The sequence below is a fragment of the Meriones unguiculatus genome, chromosome 18 (genome assembly GCF_030254825.1).
Source record: "Meriones unguiculatus strain TT.TT164.6M chromosome 18, Bangor_MerUng_6.1, whole genome shotgun sequence".
Lineage (NCBI taxonomy): Eukaryota > Metazoa > Chordata > Mammalia > Rodentia > Muridae > Meriones > Meriones unguiculatus.
Window position 1 is genome coordinate 17,466,547 of NC_083365.1, and position 17,391 is coordinate 17,483,937.

At 43.0% G+C, this 17,391-nt stretch overlaps 1 protein-coding gene across 3 annotated transcripts in view; it reads right to left on the reverse strand.

Annotated features, from left to right (window-relative positions):
* The window catches only part of Sema6d (semaphorin 6D), a 558,098-nt gene that overhangs the window by 174,434 nt on the left and 366,273 nt on the right, over positions 1-17,391 (reverse strand). For all 3 annotated transcript variants that reach the window (XM_060371734.1, XM_060371732.1, XM_060371733.1), the window contains one exon: positions 1,808-1,835. The gene's annotated coding sequence lies outside the window, so the exon portion shown is untranslated. The remainder of the gene's footprint in view (positions 1-1,807; positions 1,836-17,391) is intronic.

Consider the following 17,391-nt stretch of genomic DNA (forward strand, 5'->3'; position numbering starts at 1 on the left):
TTGGATTGATGGTGACGGCTGTAATTACCTTCAATGAGATTGTGTGTCATGTGACGATGTTTCCTGCACCAGTGCTAGCTTGACTTGTGGAACACATACAGAAGGATCCTTCAGTTACTGCGGGGCATCATAGCTTCCCAAGTCATGTTTGGTACTACAGAAGAGTTAAAAAACGTCTGTAGGAAGTCCAAGGAAGTATTCCTTGGTAGCAGGTTTTCCGACTCTCACGCAGCCCTATTTAGCTCTGTACTGCTGTTGAGATGGCTATGTTCTAGCCCCTGTTTCTGTTATTATTTAAATAAATTTTTTTTAATGATTCAATGATGATTAGCAATAGGAAGTCAGGCAGGTTCTTTCTATTGCGCTGCTATTTATTGTTATAAACTGTGACTTTCACTAAAAGGCGTTTTACTATTTTTCTGTTTCTCTTTTTCTTTAGTGGTGTGACACTGGTTATATCTACTCCAGGGCAGGCCTCATGTTCAGGAGTGGTTGGTCGGAACAGAGTTGACTCCATGTTTTCCTCTGATTGTTTGGGTTTTGTGTGTGTGTGTGTGTGTGTATATAACTTTTTTATTTCATTTTTCCTTTTTAAATTTTGCTTTTAAAGAGAGAGAAAGAAAGTGAAGTCAGGTGGGTAGGGAGGGCTTGAGAGGAGTTGGGGAAATGGAAAAGAATGTGCTAAATATACACTGTATGAGAATTTCAAAGGATAAAAAAATGGTTAAAAAAGCGATTTTGAGTACAAGCAGCCACGGCCACAGCTAGCACAAAGATATTTTTAAAAAGCACCCAATATCTAGTCGAGTTAAGCTTATGTTTTCTTTTCTGTGATCTGCAAACCTAACAGTTTCGAAAAGTAACATGGTGACTAAGAGAAGACATTAAAAATACTAGTCTCTCTGTGTAGACGGAGCCATAATTAATACCTAGGAAGCCAGATGCTCTACGGCAAAGATGCCTCTATTTTCCAATTAACACATGGAGAGCTTTAAATTTTTCAATTGGAAACCCAACCTCCAAATAAGACAAGGCGGCCAAATGTAGTGAAAACACACGTAGCTTCAGAGAAACGTTGCACACTGGAAACATACCCCGTCTTATTAGCTTCAGCACCGCTCTCATCATAAACAAAGCTGCTTCTGCTTCTTCCTTGTGATGTGCATTAAACAGAACTTGGATGTGTGCCCTTTGAAAAAAACCAAGTTCCTGCCTTCACAAACCAGATGGCGCACATCCTCTACACCCACGTCCTCGAGTGGAATCAAATGGGGTCCCTATTGTGTTCTGTAACATGGCTAGTACATCCGCAACAGCGTGTCCTTGCGGAGACCTCGGAAAGTTAAACAGCTTGCCTACTGTGGCCCTGCAGAGTTGGACAGGAGGCCCCATGCAGCTGAGGAGTCAGGACTATGAGGGAGGGCTTCTCCTTTTTAGTTCTTCCAAAATAGGCTTCAGTGGAGGTGTGGGGCCCTGCCACATACATCGGCTCACAAAGAAGCTGTCTTCTGTCTTTGAATATCAGAGACAAAAAGTCTGCTGTCTCATAAAAGAGCTAATCAAGCAAGAAAGCCTCCCTCTCTATCCTTTCCCCCCTTCCTCTGCCCCTCTCTCCCTTCTGGTCTCATTTGGCCATATTATATTTGTAGGATGCTCTATCCACCATTATCACCAGCAAAGCAATACCCACTTCAGGATACCATTTGAGTGTCACACTTAACCACCAACAGAAAAATAAAATACATCTAAAGACAACTCTCATTCTGAATTTAGCCAACCAATTGGGGAATAGTATACTGTCTCATACCTTGGAGATTATTCTGTCTTGGCAGAACCTAAAAAAAAGAAAAAGACAAATACATGCATTAATGTTTTATTACTTCTGACCTTTGAAGCAACAGAATTGATTTAAAGCAAACATAGTTTTTTTCTTCATAATTTAGTGAAACAGCTACTTCCTCTACTTAATCAACCATTAGTTAAGGAGCCATTGGGGGGTGAGAGGGAGCAATGCACCAAGAGACTGAGCAAATCCCATGCCAGTCTAGGCTCTGGAGTTGTGAAACAGCATTTGGAGGCAAAACAAAAACCTCTGACAGCTTGATGATGGCCTGTCAACTCTGTCTTAGACTATCCTACCACTCTTCACAGGTCAGAGAGAAAAAAATTCCTCCGTGTTAGGACCCTGTCCACAAAATGTAGCATCTATCATGTCCTCGTCTCTACACAGCTGACTGGTTTACAGTAAGGCAAGGTTGATCACATCACAGCCCAAGGGACTCAGACGGGTCACATCCTGCGACCCGCACCATTCCGTAGGCCCGCGTCTGAAGAAAAGTTTTTGAAAAGCTCAGTGCAAACGTGTCTGCAGAGGTCGATGTTCAGTTCAGCCAAACACCGTGTCTTCTTCCCAGTTTGCTTTTCAGAAGCATTTCCTCTGCAACCCAAATATGGGGGCATTTCAACTTGGGTTAGAAAGATTTAATTAAAAATAACGCCATCACCACCAAAGAAGGCTGTGCTTGATCAATAGTTCCAGATCTGAGAAGCATTTTCCCCAGATGCTGCACGGTTCTCAGGGACCCGAATGGTTTCCTTTTCCTAAAATGTAAGAGTGCTTCTCTTTTTGGTATTTTGCCAATTAGAAAAAAAAAATATATGTGTTGAGCAAACATGGAGCAAATCCATCAAAAGGTTAGGATTCTTTTTATTTGAGTGCACTTTCCTAATGGGTTGAAATTGATTGATTAGCTCACCTAGAACAGACTTAGCCTTGGGCGGAAACAGCTTTGTAGACTTTAGTGGACTGGATTTTTAAAACAAAAAAGTAGAAAATCAACATTAAGAATTCAATGGACTTCAAAAGCGAGGAAAACAGGAAAAACACAGTCTGAAAGTATATTAAAAATTCTTTCATTTATTTCCAATCAAGCGGTCTGGTAGCAAATTGTATTATTGTGTCTACCCGACTCCGTCTTAGTTGAGAGTGCATTCAGACTATGATCTCCAAACTCAGTTTACACCGAGCTTTCACAAACTTCATGTACTGTTTTATTTAAATTTTTCATGGCAAATGTATCCCCTAATAGACAGCTTCCCTCTCTTTCCCTCCTCTCACTGCTCTGCCGACATCATACACATTGGCTTTGAAACTATTTTCAGAAAGAAATTTGTCTAAGTATAAAGTTTGCCTTTCAGAAAAGGCAAGGGGGAAAAAAAGCAGCAGTTAATCCCCTGCCTCTGGCTAGAATCAAGAGAAAAGAACTTCTTGAAGGCCAACTACTCTGATCTTGGGTCTCAGCCTCTTTACTATTCTGTATTTGGTATATACAAGTGCTAAGCTTCTGGCACAAAGAGGAAGATTTTAGAGAAAGTGACATTTACATTTGCATGTGTGTGAATGTATACGGGATTGCTTGTGAAAATGCAGAGTCCTGGGCCCAGCTCAGCTGTACTAAACCAGGCTTGGGCATTTTCAGTATGGTCTATGGAACTGTAGTTCTGGAGAAGCCCTAAACTGCTAGATGTGAAATGTTTTATCAGGCCATGTATGCCGAGTGTCAAATTTGGAATCAGGTAGTGTTTTAAGTGGATATCCAGGGTGCAAGCCTGTAACCCTAGGGCATGGGAGGCTGAGGGAGCAGGATTGCTAACTCTGAGCCAGTCTGACTACATAGCAAGTTTAGGCCAGCATGGGCTACATAATGAGGTCCTGTCTTAGTAAGTAAGTACTGGTCTCACACCCGAAAAGAATGTACTCAGTAAATATACCTGAAGAAAGCGGTAGTCAGTAAATACAATCTAGTTATCACTTGCAGATCCCTGGCTCGCACCTTTGTGATTTACATAAAGACATCTGACCTACATAAGCACTACTTTGCTTCATATACAAATATACAACTCGCCAAGAAAGGAAGAAAGTTTAGGTGATTCAGTCTAAGTACCTTACAGTTTAATCGTAAACAAGGCATAGAGTCCTTAGAAAGACTAAAAGGAGTTAGAAGGAAAGTAGTCCACCCTTTCCCATGTTTTTAAATGAAGAAGCTTTTGAAGAAAGAGATAAAGGCAGTGGATGGGGGGGTGGGGCAGAAAATTTAAAAGATTGATGAAAAATTTCATCCACAGGCTTGAATGATTCCCAGGATAGAAATATCCACAAAGAACTAGTAAGTAAAATTCAATTAATCATGATGAATCATGCACTATCTGAATTTGCCGAGAATCAGAATTCTGAAGTGGACACGAAGCACCTTCTGCTGGCTCTAGTTCTCCACCGACTCACAAAGTATCGTACTGCTCGGCTCGGCACAAGCCTTTCTACCTGCAATTATAAGTGATATTGTAAAAAAAAAACAAATCGCTAAACTCTCCAAGTACACTTCGCTGCTCCCTGCGTATGAAATATGCTTTTCGAGCACACGTTCAGTTTGTACAAACGACAGCGAACTCGTCATCACTCTCTATGGGCCAGCCTCAAGGTCTCTCTTTCTTCATTTGTAAATGCTGTCTCTGGACTCACCACCCCAAGCATTTACTGAAAGAACACAATTAAGCCGAAATAAGGGGGCTACAAACAGTTGCCAAGTTTTAATGGGACATACAAGTCAAAAACATATGAAAAGATATGTTCTTGTTACCATTATTTTACCGACGTGGGAAAATTTAACAGTAAGACGTAGGAAAGAACCAATTCAAACGAGGCACTGTCCCTATGTTTTCAAATTTGTTGTGCAGTCACAGTTACTGGGTCACTGTGTTAATTGCTTCTCTGTTGCTGTGATTAAGGGGTAATAAGCAACCTAAGGGAGCAAGGGCTTGTTTGGCTATTCCAGAAGTCTCGCTACTTGGTGGTGAGAGGAGTTACCTTCCTTAGGGAGTGAGGGCAAGAGCCTTGGTGGATCACAAGCTAGTCATGTAGAACACATCACCTCTGCCCTGAATGGCCGAGTAGCTCTCTAACGGGGCAGAGGGAGCATGTGTAGAGTGTGTCAGTTGTTCTCCAGTTCCACTGGAGAGGAACTCAGAAAGGACCAATCCTACTGAAGACCAATCCTGCCTTAGTCTCCACACACCCTCTACCCTGAGATGAGGGTGAATGGCAGCCAGGCCCCCAGACATCATGCCGGGCAGTAAGCAGAGTGGGGCAGCCAATAAAGGGAGCACAGGGCAAGGCTTAGCCCTCCCCTGGGGAAGTGCTTCGGCTACCCACTTCTTCTATCCAGACCCCAGCACCGCTCTACTGCCTATTTAAATTCTTAATCCACTATTGGATCTATTCAGGATGAGGACAGAAGCCCCCAGATCGTAATGTCCTTAGAAATGCCCCCGCAGCTCACCTCGAGATCTGCCTTCCTTATCTAGCCATTTCTCAGTCCAGTCGAACTGACAGAGTATCTACCCATCTCAGGCCTGGAGAAGCACCCTTGTCTACATTAATCGTAGGGGACACTGCTGTAACTTTCATCTGAGTTCTCTTTTATCAAGAGGCACTTTTTGGGGTAGATTTGCCCTTTGGCAGGGAAGCCTTACACCCCAACTGCACCAGATCAAACCATGTCATCTATTAAAAAAAAAAATCTCTCTTCCTTATCTGTCAGCACCTTGCAACTGTTGATCTTCCCAGGTGTCACTTAGCCACTCTCAACCGGACATCCTCTGGATCCCAGCCACGGTCAACATTTCCCAGAGCCACAGGTCCCCAGGCCTTCACCTTATCTCCCCAACTTGCAAGCCCACACATGACCTTGGGTGTATTTCTTCCAGGCTCCTTTTCAGAGCATACCTACCTGTTCACTCTTTATAACTACATGCCACAGCCTTTCTGTGGGTCTTTTCTTAATTCCTTGGACACAGTTACTTCCTTACTTAGGCTTTGATGCTAGCTACTCATTCCAGGAAACTCCCCAGACTGTATTAGTATGGCCTGTGTATATGACCCCACTTAGATAAGGGGAGGTTCCTGGAAGCTAGCTGTCCTACTTATGCACTGAATATCAACTATCTACTATGTGCTGGGAATTTTATAACCTGAAACGCAGAAGGGAGCATGCTGTGATTATTTGATGGGTGCATTCCATGTGAGGGCATCAGTGAACAAGTGCCATCTGTGACTTCTCTAAAAGATGTCCCAGTTGCAATCAACCACCTCCTCACTGTTCAACTGTGGGGAATGTTACATACTTCGTTGCTAGCATGTTGGGTCTGTTAACTTCAGGAAGGGGAACTTATTTCCAGAATGAGTACCGGCCTTTGGGGACAAACAAGATGGCTGCGGGAGGACCTGGGGACCAAGGCAAAAGGAGTCAGCTCACACTCTCAAAGAGAGGAATCGTAGTATTTGTATCCAGTAAAACTGGACAAAATGAGTCCTTCAATAGTGTTGTGGCTTTAAAGACAAATGAATAGCATCCTCCCGAGTTTGTAAGCCTCAATGACACCCTCGCTACGAAGCAGGTAGTGTGAATTACGTTGTCTCTGCTGATGGATTACGCTCCCTCAGGCATAGCCAAATCCAGTGCTGCTTCACCCTGAGTTCTGTCTCTGTTTTTTTTTTTTTTTCCTTAGAATGAAAAAAATATCTTGATGCTTAAAGCTTTTCTTTTGGTTACTTTAAACAAATTAAAGGCTTTCTAGGCAATTGTCCAAATTCAAGAGCTTAAGCTAAAAACCCTCATTTTGGAAAATTTCACGATTCTCTATTTGGATTGAGGGGGTGGCTCTTTTCTTGAGCAGTCATAGAAGAAAGAGTAGCGAATGCTTTCGAAAATTCAGACCAAATTAGAAGTCACGCTCTTCCCAGAGGTGAGAGGAACTTCTGGGCTCAGAGAGAAGTGGAGAGGCCAGCCCATCTTTCCACTGCATGCCCCACCAGGGCCAGCCCTGACCATTCGCTCACCAAATGCATTCTCAGGGCTTTGTGTTCATTATGGTACTTCCCACCAATCTGTGGAGAAACAATGTAATTGCCAATGTTGTTTTTCATAATATATATGTGCCGTTAATGTAGTTATGAGAAAAAATATTTTGGAAAGAAAGCATTATAGACCCAGTTTTCATTGGTTTGACAATTACAGAGCCACTATAATGCAATGCAAACAAAAAAATTATACAATCTTTTTATAATTTTCGTGAAGGGCCCTTCTAGATGCAAATTTTTATTTATGTAATTTTCACAGGCTATAATTTGACACAGACTCTGTCTCCTAACCAAGGGGTTTGTTGTAAACACTATTTAGTTTGTAATTACCATACAGTTAAATGACTAATCACAGAGATTCACTTCATGATCATTGACAAAAATGGCCACACTTAACACAGATGAAATTAACACTAAGGAGAATGGGGCTGCCTCTTACCCGTGCCCAGACAATCAACCAAGGCAAAACCACCCGGCCGCAGCTATGATGTGGGATGAGAGATGATTAATCTGTGTGGTCTGAATCAGAGAAAACCTGAGCCACAGGCCTGTTTTCTTGCTCCAAGTCAAGTTGGATGCCATGAAGGAGAATACAGGAGGAATGATGGTGAGGAAGAGAAAGAGGCATTCCTACGAGCATTCGGAAGAACCAGGCGAACCTGCCCTTTACATTTTCCCTTCCATCAAGCTCCTCTCTGACATATTCCTTTCGAAAGGATTCAGTTTCAATGTATGCTCAGAAAACATTGGTTATTCCTTCCTCCCGTCACAGTTTCTATTCCCTTAATTTCAGAAATGATATCTAGTTTGGTGACTGCTGTAGACTAGAACCGGACTGTGACATGGAAAACGTCAGCCAGGATGCCTCTGACAGCAAGCAGCAGCAGCTTGCTCTGGATTCCAACCCACCGCCTTCCCTGAAGGCGCCATTTAGTACCTATAGATGCTGATCTCTAGAATATAAGTCGCTGTAGTCAACTCTTTGCCACTCTCCATGTGGCTCTGCTCATGCGTTCCTGTCCCCGAGCCTCACCTGGCACGTTTCTTACCCAGAATCCTCAGATAATCTTTAGACACAGGGAATTGGGAGTCCCTGTAACACCCCCAAACTTCTGTACTTATTATCTGTTGATGTAATTCTCTGGCCACAGATTTGTGGCATCTGTATCCATCTTTATTCTTTTCTCTCCTGGCATTTTTCTTTGCCTAAACTCTTTGATCCATCATGTTAGCTCTTAATTGCTTTTTCTATAACCTTAGGATACATCAAAAGAATTCTAGTTTTGCCTGGCTTTCATGGTCACCACACAGTCCAACACACTTACCAAATGCCTGGCCAGGCCCACCTGTTCCTGGTGCCCTAGAGCAGTCACCTGTTTTCCGAGGAAGCCCTCCTGGACCCACTGTTCCATGGAGTCTTTTGTAATTGTGAATCTGGACATCTGTGTCCCTTTGGCACTCGTGTGTTGAATCTCAATCCACAGTGTACACTGAGAGATGAAGCTAGAGATGACTGTGTCATCACACACAAGACAGGGGTTTGTGCCTTTGCTCAAGGATTCCAGGCTGTCTGCTTTACCCTTTTACCCTTCCCTCCCTTCTCCTGCAAGGGGATATGGCAAGAAGGTGCCAGCTCTAAAGATAACCAAAGCTCTAACCCAGTGGTTCTCAGCCTTCCTGATGCTGCAGACCTTAATACAGTTCCTCATATTGTGGTGACCCCTAACTATAAAATTATTTTGTTGCTACCTCATAACTGTTATTTTGCTACTGTTATGAATCATAATGTAAATATCTGATATGTGACCCCCAGAGGGGTCAGGACCCACAGTTTGAGAATAACTGCTTTAACCAGACACCTTCACCTTGGAATCCACTGGCTCTAGTGCTGTGGGAACAGCATTTCTATCACTTATGAATTACTTAATTTAAAGTTCTTTATTACAACAGCAGGAATAGACTGAGTCAGCCCCTCCCCCCCCCCAGCTCCAATTCAGATCTGAGTAGAACTTACTGAAAGATCCTGCATGAGCTTCTCAGGGTTGCTCGATAAAATGCTACAAATACCCTGGCTTCCAAAAGCAGAAATCCATTCTCTCACCATTCCAGGAGCAAAACTCAAGGTGTCTGCAAGGCCATGTTCCCTCTGGGACTGTGGGTAGATCCTTCATTGGTCTTTTATAGTTTCCAATGTGGCAGTTCCCAGTCTTGGTATTCTTAGGTTGTTTCCACACCTGTGATGTCTCACACAATCATATTGGATTAGCATCTACCCTGTACCAGTATGGCATCATCTTAACTAACAATGTCTGCAGAGATTCTGTGTCTAAATAAGTTGAATTATGAGGTGTTTTGAGTTGAGACTTGCTTTAGTGCTGAGTGTTGAACACAGTGCCTTGTACCAAGCAAGCTCTGTAGCATTGTTCAGCCCCCAAGAGACCCCAATCTAGAACTACCTGGATGAACTAAGTCAATCCACAGATTTGTTGGACAGATCTGTAGTGTTTAACTCACCACTTGGGATTTGGTTACCCCAGGGCAACAGATAAACAAAATGCTTTTCTTTTTTTTATTGTCTACATATTTTTCTATTTATAACTTATTAATCTTATTTAATTTTTTTTAAATTAATCACTTTACAGCCTGATCCCAGTCCCCTCCCTTCTCTCCTTCAAGTCCAACCCTCACACCCCCATTCTTTCCTTTACCTGGGTCATTAAGACTTCTGCATTTCAGCATCTGCCAACATTGTCTAGACATTTTTTCTTACAAGATTCCTTGGGGCTTCTTGGTATTTTCCTTTGTTTTTGTCTGTTGTTTTAAAAACAAGGTCTGTTGTGTAGTTCTGTCTTATCAGAAACTTGGTAGAGAGACCAGCATGGCCATAGACTTGGGTCCACTCTCCTGTCTCTGTCTCATAGTATTAGGATTATATACCCATGTCGTCATACTCAGACATGCTTAGTATTGAATCCAATAGACAAGGCAACTGTTTCAGAAGGCGCCTTAGGCTGTATGTCCATTTCTGTTCCCCCTGGTGTACATCGAAATGACCAAAGAAGAAATTCATCAAATGTATGCACTAGAAAGAAAAGGGCAAGGGGCATGAGCAGACCAGAAATGAAAGAATTTAGTAAAGGTGCAAAGGAGATAGAATTGTATTAGAAGATGAAGCCGCAACTCAATAAGTAACAATTAGGAAGCCAAGGGTTAGACAGTGGTTGGCCTGCCTCCTGAACAGAGCTCAGGCAGTGCCCACATCAAGGCGGCAGGGCTTCAGGAGGCTGGAGAGGTGCTGTCAGCATGGTTGGCAACAGGCCCCCCACCCCAGTGACCTTGGAATAGCACAGTATGGAGAGGTGCACGCCCGCCTGCATTCGTGAGGAAAATGCTATAGCACCAAGACAGAAGCCACAGGCTACTTGTCACATGTTTGCCCTTTACTGCTACCAAAGCCCAGGGCCACTTGGTAGAGAGTGGTCTTCACTGCTGTTGAACCACACACTTCATTAGAGGGAGCTAGGCCACCGAGCACTCTAGTGCGACCTGCCTGGCCTGCTCACCCGCGACTTAACTTGTTTCACAATCGTTTTACTAACTGAGCCATCTCCCCAGCTCCTGAGGCTTTGGATTCTTGACTGACCACTCCCTTCTTTGGCTATTATTACTTGTAGATCATATAACTCCATTCTCTCTAAGAAGTATTAGTCATGTCTAAGTCTTACTACCATAGAAATTCTCACTCCAAATTCTTTCAGGACTTTGCTTCTCCTTTTAGACATAGCTGCACAGGCATCCCAGACAATGTCCAGATGGTTGGTTTTGGGGTTGCAAGGGAAGTTCTCAGCAGCTCAGATTTGTGAATTATGGGTGGAGAGACCTATGGGTTTTGTGGTACCCAAACCATGTCTGAGTAGCAACAGTACTAAACCCTAGGAGGAGTGGAGTTTCCACAAAGGAGAGGCTGGAGTGGACTAACAGCATGGATGCTGATCCCAGGCTGCTGTATATCTCTGCAGGGATGGGAAACATAGCTACTGATTTACCCCAATGTTACTCTTGCTGTAATAAAACACCATGACCCAAATCAACTTGGGGAGGAAAGGATTTATTTGGCTTCCACGTCACTGTTCATCACTGAAGGAAATCGGCAGGAACCCAAACAGAGCAGAAACCCGAAGGCAGGAACTGATGCAGAGGCCATGGGAGAGTGTTGCTTACTGGCTTGCTCCCCATGGTTTTCTCAGCCTACTTTCATATAGAACCCAGGAGCAGCAGCCCAGGGACAGCACCAACCATAAGAGGCTGGGCACTTCTCTATTAATCACTAATTAAGAAATGGCCCTACAGGCTTGCTTACAGCCTGATCTTACGGAGGCAGTTTTATAGTTGAGGTCCCCTCCTCCCAGAAGACCTTAGCTTCTGACATAAAAAGACCCAATACAATCTCCCACCTCTTAGAGGAAAACACTTGGACTCCAGGCATGTCTGCCCCAAAAGGTAGGGGAAAAGGCTTCACAGATAGTGAGAGGATAGCTTTCATGGGGTAGGTTGGGTAGAGAGGTGTCAAGGCTGGAGTTTTGTAAAGAGTCCTCTGGGCATACCAATTCCCATTATAGGGACCCAGAGTGAATGAGATGGGGGCAGCTGGTCTTCACCAGGGTCAGAATTTCTAATAGCTGGAGATGCATACAAACAATGTCCATCTGCTCTTTTCAGAGGGTTTATTATAGCAAACCAACATCACAAACTTACCTGGTGTCCAGCAGCATGGGCAAGCTCACCTGTCAAGGGACAGGGGAATTTCAGTGTTTTGTAATTTACAAAAGTGTCTAGGTAGAATCCTGTTTCTTGTTTGTTCTGCTTTAGTTGTTTCTGAGACATGGTCTTATTATAGCCCTGGCTAGCCTGGAATTAACTATGTAGATCAGGTTGGCCTAGTGCTCAAAGAGATCCATCTGCTTCTGCCTCCTGAATGCTGGGATTAAAATTGAGCAACAGTATGTAAGGTAGTACCTTATATTTCAAAAGCAATATATATTGTTCAGTCAGTAATTGGTAAAATTTGCCCCCACTTATTTTGATTTTGTAAATAAAGTTTTATTGGAATGCAGTCATACTCACATTGTAAATGGTGACTTACAAGGACCAGAGTAGAATAGTCCTGACAGAGTAGATGGCCACAACAGCTGGAATATTTATTAACTCGACCTCCATAGAAAGTTTTTGACCTCACACCCCAGAGCACAGAATGCAACTTTTTCTTCCCACACAGTTGTTTTTGTGTTTGTGCTATAGCCTTGCATACCTAGACACAATGCAAAATTTTCAGTTGAAGACTGATAGCTTCTATGTGTTGTTATGTTTAGGTTTGGGATTTTTTGAGTTTTTAATGAATGGTGCTATTTAGAGAGGTTGGAAAAGCCTGTCAGCAGGGACTCATTTGGTGCTTCTATCAGGCAGGAACCAAAGATAGTGTGAGAGCAGTAGGTGTGGGATATAACGTTGAAAGATGTGGAGGTGCAGTTATTCCATTCCATATACTCATATCTGAAGATTTGGAGCTAGGAGCCTCTGATGAGAGGGAACATGTGACATTTGTCCTCCTGGGTCTAGGTTACCTGATTCAATATATGTAAAATAAAACCATTGCCAGTAATTTGAGGGGCTATTCAGTGGGAAATAGCATCTGATTTCGTGATCCGATCATGGAAATGGGAAAGGAGGTGCTCTTTAGGGTTGGGGGAAGGAAGTAAAAGCAGCAGAAGAAGGCAGGAGTGTAAAATAACAATACAGATGTCTGAAACCTATGACACACATAATTCTCTGAAGATATACTTATATATTATCCATAAAGATACATACAATTTTAATGAACTTTTCTCATTAGCACTAACAAGGCTTGAAGAACAAGATCCAAAGGCCACTTAAAAAACAAAACAAACAAACCCCTAATACCTGCTATGAGAAGCCCACTTTGAGTTGCTGACCAAGGCTCTCTAAGAAACTTTCAAGTTGTACAGACTATTGCTGTTGCCCTTGATAGCGCCAGAGGTAAAAGTTCAGCCCCTATCGCTGAAGACAACATATACTTCAAAAGCAGAGCCCAGAGGCCCTGAGCTAGAACTGACTTGAGTGCCCCTTCCTAAGGGCTATCATGGTACCAAAAGGTACCCTTCAAGCTTTCAAAGGAGGGAGGCAATCAACAGTCCTACTCAGCTATGAGGCCAACAACTACAACAATGACCAACACAACAGGATAACCACAAGGGTACAGTAGTGGCACACATAAATTGGTGATAATCCACAGCTCTCTAATTGAACTGAAGATCCACTAAACAAGAGGGCTACCACGCCTGGTACTATCAACCTAGTCAACTGCTCAATGCTAGTGAAGTCATGGATCTTGGAGGAGGACTTCCAACCTCCACTTCACCAAACCAGCACACAAGTCCTAACTACATTGCCATTGTTTGTCCTGATGCCCACAGGTGAATGTAGTCCTCACTCCTCATCAAGGAAACTTCTCTTTGCAATAGATGGAGACCGCTAAAGAGAACTAATCAAAACGCAGGGTCGTGGAGGCGAGTTCCAATGGGTACAAGTACAAAATATTCTTGCACCTATGGCTCAGAGATCATTCTGAAGAGAGGCTGGAAAGACTGTAAAAGTCAGGGGAACAGGGGATTTTCTGTGAGACTGTGACTTCTAGAAATGTCAGAAGCTACATCCATAAATTTTCACCAACACGACTGCTCAAATGTGAGCTAAGCAAGGACCTCACCAACAGGCTTGTCAAAATAGACAGGGGAAAGACCATGGAGCCTCAACTCTATTCAAAGGACTCCACATAACTAAGAAATGTTGAGAGTGAGAGAAATAGTTTTCCCCAGGGAAGAGCAAACCAGTTGGTAATCCAATACCAAATGGTCAGCCCTGAAAACATACATTCAAGTAACAATGTATAGACGGAGCAGGTTATATTTAGGAATATAATTGCATATTCATATGTGCATGCGATATCAATTAATATTTATGGTCGTGAGCCTAGTCATTAATGGCTGAGCCATCTCTCTAGCCTGCCATATCAATTAATTAAAAAAAGAGGCCATTGGTTTGAAAGAAGGGTATATGGCAAGAAAGGGAAGAGAACAATGCATTCTAGTTATACTATCAAAAAATGAAAAATAGAATAAAAAGGGAAGTGGAGATGAGGTGGGGCCTGAATTGACAGCCTAGTTGCATAGGATACAGCATAGAGAATCTACATCCTGGCCTTCCCCATTCCCATCCTTCTCCCCTCTTCTATACTGGCTGCTTTCGGTTCCCCAAGTCCTGTTGACACAGAAAGCACCTTCCTTGCAGAGTTGGTCTAAGCCTTCTTCTCCTTCCTACTCAAACCAAGAGCCCACCCATCCCCAGGTTACTGCAGCTTCCAGACTGCCCCACTGGTGGCTTTCCTGGCCCCTGGAAACACTTTGGGGAGAGGAGAAGCTAGTGAATTCAATCAAACAGATACTGGGGTGGGGAAAGAGAAGAAAGAAAAAAAAGGTGTTATATTTTATTTTGAAAGTCTCACCCAACAGAGAAATACATTTCTAGCTTAAAAACAAAGCTAAACAGAGTTTCCCCCAGGGATACGTCCATGGAGTTGGGTGCTTGAGGAAGCATCTGTTTTACATGAATATTTGTTTTTGAGGTTGTTGTTGTTTTGTTTTGTTTTTGGTTTTTGAAGAAAGTTCATTTAATTATTTGGACTACTGTTAGTCTGTGCCTGACGCTCGTTTTCCACAACTCAGTTTTGAAATAGTGTTGGCTGGAAAGCGGTTCTACTGTCCTCAAATAAAACCTCATGGGCACATTTGGCTAATACGGCCACCTTTCATACATTTGCATTTACATACACCTTCACTTAACACAAAACACTTTGCCAGCGATGACCGTATTTGGTCTTCCCCGTCAATCCGGGAGGTAGGTCAAAGGTCACCTCTTCCTGTGGGGATGGGGGAATCATTAAATTAAGTAAGGCTCATGCAGGTTAACCCCCTTGTCTGACCTCAGCCTCCCCACCCTACTCCTGGGCATGAATAGTTTAAGGATTTAGGCTCTGTTTTCTAAATCTCTGTGATTCCCCTAGTATCCTTACTGGGTCTAGTCTCATAACAGGCCCTGCCTCTTCTTGTATGGTTCCCTGAGTTTTTGTGCCTGCTGAGCCTGCCTGTGTGATAAAGGAGGGATGTATCACAGAATATTTAAGTACAGTAAGTGGCACAGAACTTTAAAACAAGCACATATACCACATTTGTAATTAAGAAATATTGAAAGTAACTGTCTACTTTTATTCTTAATTTTAGGAAGGGTTACTCCTGTTAAAGAAAGGCAAACAGAATACTGATAAGACTGGTGAAAGGAGGGTTGCAGGATTTGGGGAAGTCATTAGGGACTCTGGGGTAGGTAGAATTCTGACCCAAATCACCCTGCCCCTCCCTCAAAAGCCTAGTCAGCCAAATAGCTTCATTGCAAGCACCTCATCCTGGTTGTTAGACGAACACTGAAGTTGAGCTTGAGCAAACTTCCAGTTATTTTCCAAGCGTAAATCCTGCTTCGATACAGTCAAGTTTCTATCATGCAGCAGCTTCCAGGACTGAACATGTCGATATACATATAATTTAAAAAATTATTTTTATTTCATATGCATGAGACTTTTGACAACATGTATATCTGTGTACCACATGTGTTCCTTGTACCCATAGAGGCCAGAAAAAGGTGTTTGATCTCCTGGAATTGAAGTTCCAGGTAGTTTTGAATTGCTGTGTGGGTGCTGGGAGTTGAACCCTCTTGAAGAGCAACTGATCCACCTCTTTAGTCTGGGTAATACATTAAAAAAAAAAAAGAAAAGCAAACACCACAGGGCCTAGCATATACTTATTGGTGGATTTTTTTCTAGTCACAGTTATCAATAGTATTACTGGAATATTGCATGTTTTTGACCTCTCCCTGACCTCAATCCATGCTCTCCGTGTTTGGTTCTGGGTGTGTGAAGAAGCCTGATACAGATGAGATGGCCTTCTCTTTATTTCTTGCAGTGCAGTATTTTTACCCCTATTAAACCAGCACACGCCTCAGGTAATGCTATCTTTTTCCAGAGGAAGACAGGCTCCACATAGGGGCTGTCAGAAGGAATTTGGGGTGAGTGAACAATTTAAATGAATCATCCCTGACAAATCCGATTTACAGATTAAAACACTGCTGTGATATTTACCAAAAGTATATATAGCAAGTTAAGACACCTCTGACAGGCAGACATTGATTGCCTGTGTTAATCAACTGGTATAATTTAGCTACAACCAGGAGCAAAATGCCTCTGAAAAATAAACCTGATCATAAATAATTCCAATTTTGATGCTTTTTGAAATCAAGGGAGACTGTTGTTCAGGATCCGCTGCAAGGTGACACCTCTGCAGTGTTACACGGGGTCATACCAGGCTTCCGCTGAGCTTTGGGAGAAGATCTGCCTCGACAAACAGATGACAAAGGATTAAGGCAATTGCGCCAGGTGCTGGTGCACTAAGGGAGACAGAGGGAGAGAGGGACACTTCTGTCTGCTCATTATACTCACTTAATCTTTGATGCTTTTAGGGCTGTCGCAATAGTCCTTCACCAATATCCCCCAAATCTCTGGGCAGAATCAAGAATTTCTAGCCTTAAAAGAGAAGCAACCCGGAGAAGTGCTCCATCTAGAAACCCTGGAGCAAGGTGCCTGCCTGAGAAAAGCATGTTCCACCTTTCAAAACTTATTTGTTGAATGAATACATGAATGAAAAATTCTCTTTCCTTCCCATTCCCAGAAGGCTGCTTTGCCCTCAGGGTGTGAAAGGGGCTGCAGAGTCTGAAAAGGCCCTGGGGGTTTGAAGCCTTATCCAGTCACTCATTTATTATTTATACTCTGCCTACTTCTAAAAAAGGTTTGAGACAGCTTACAACAAAAGATACCAATACTAAAGGGCCTTATCCTCAGCCATTCCTTGCAGGGTTTCATTACCTGTTCCATGATCATCAAACAGGAGTATTAAATGGCTATTTGCATGGGATGCTCTTCCAGGGTCTGAATAGATCAGGCAGAGCCAGGCTCTGACCTCCGTCAATTTCCATGTGTTCAGCCTGCATTCATTCTTTCTTTGGACAAATATTTATTTGCACATTCCACAGGCACGGCTCTCAGGGATTGTGTGGAAGTAGCAAAAATGAATTGCATGCAAGCCTCCCTTTATCCCTAAAAAGCTTACAGATTAGCTTACAGGGGCCCCAAGGATACCACACAGGATTTCGCTGTGACATGGAGTAAGAATAAATATTAACCCCTGATGCCAGGTAAAAGGATCCATGCACTGAGCCTGTCACATAGACCAAGCAGTAGAGGACAAGAGCCATTGTATCTGTTCATTGTGTGGCCTAAGGAGAATCCAGCTGAAACA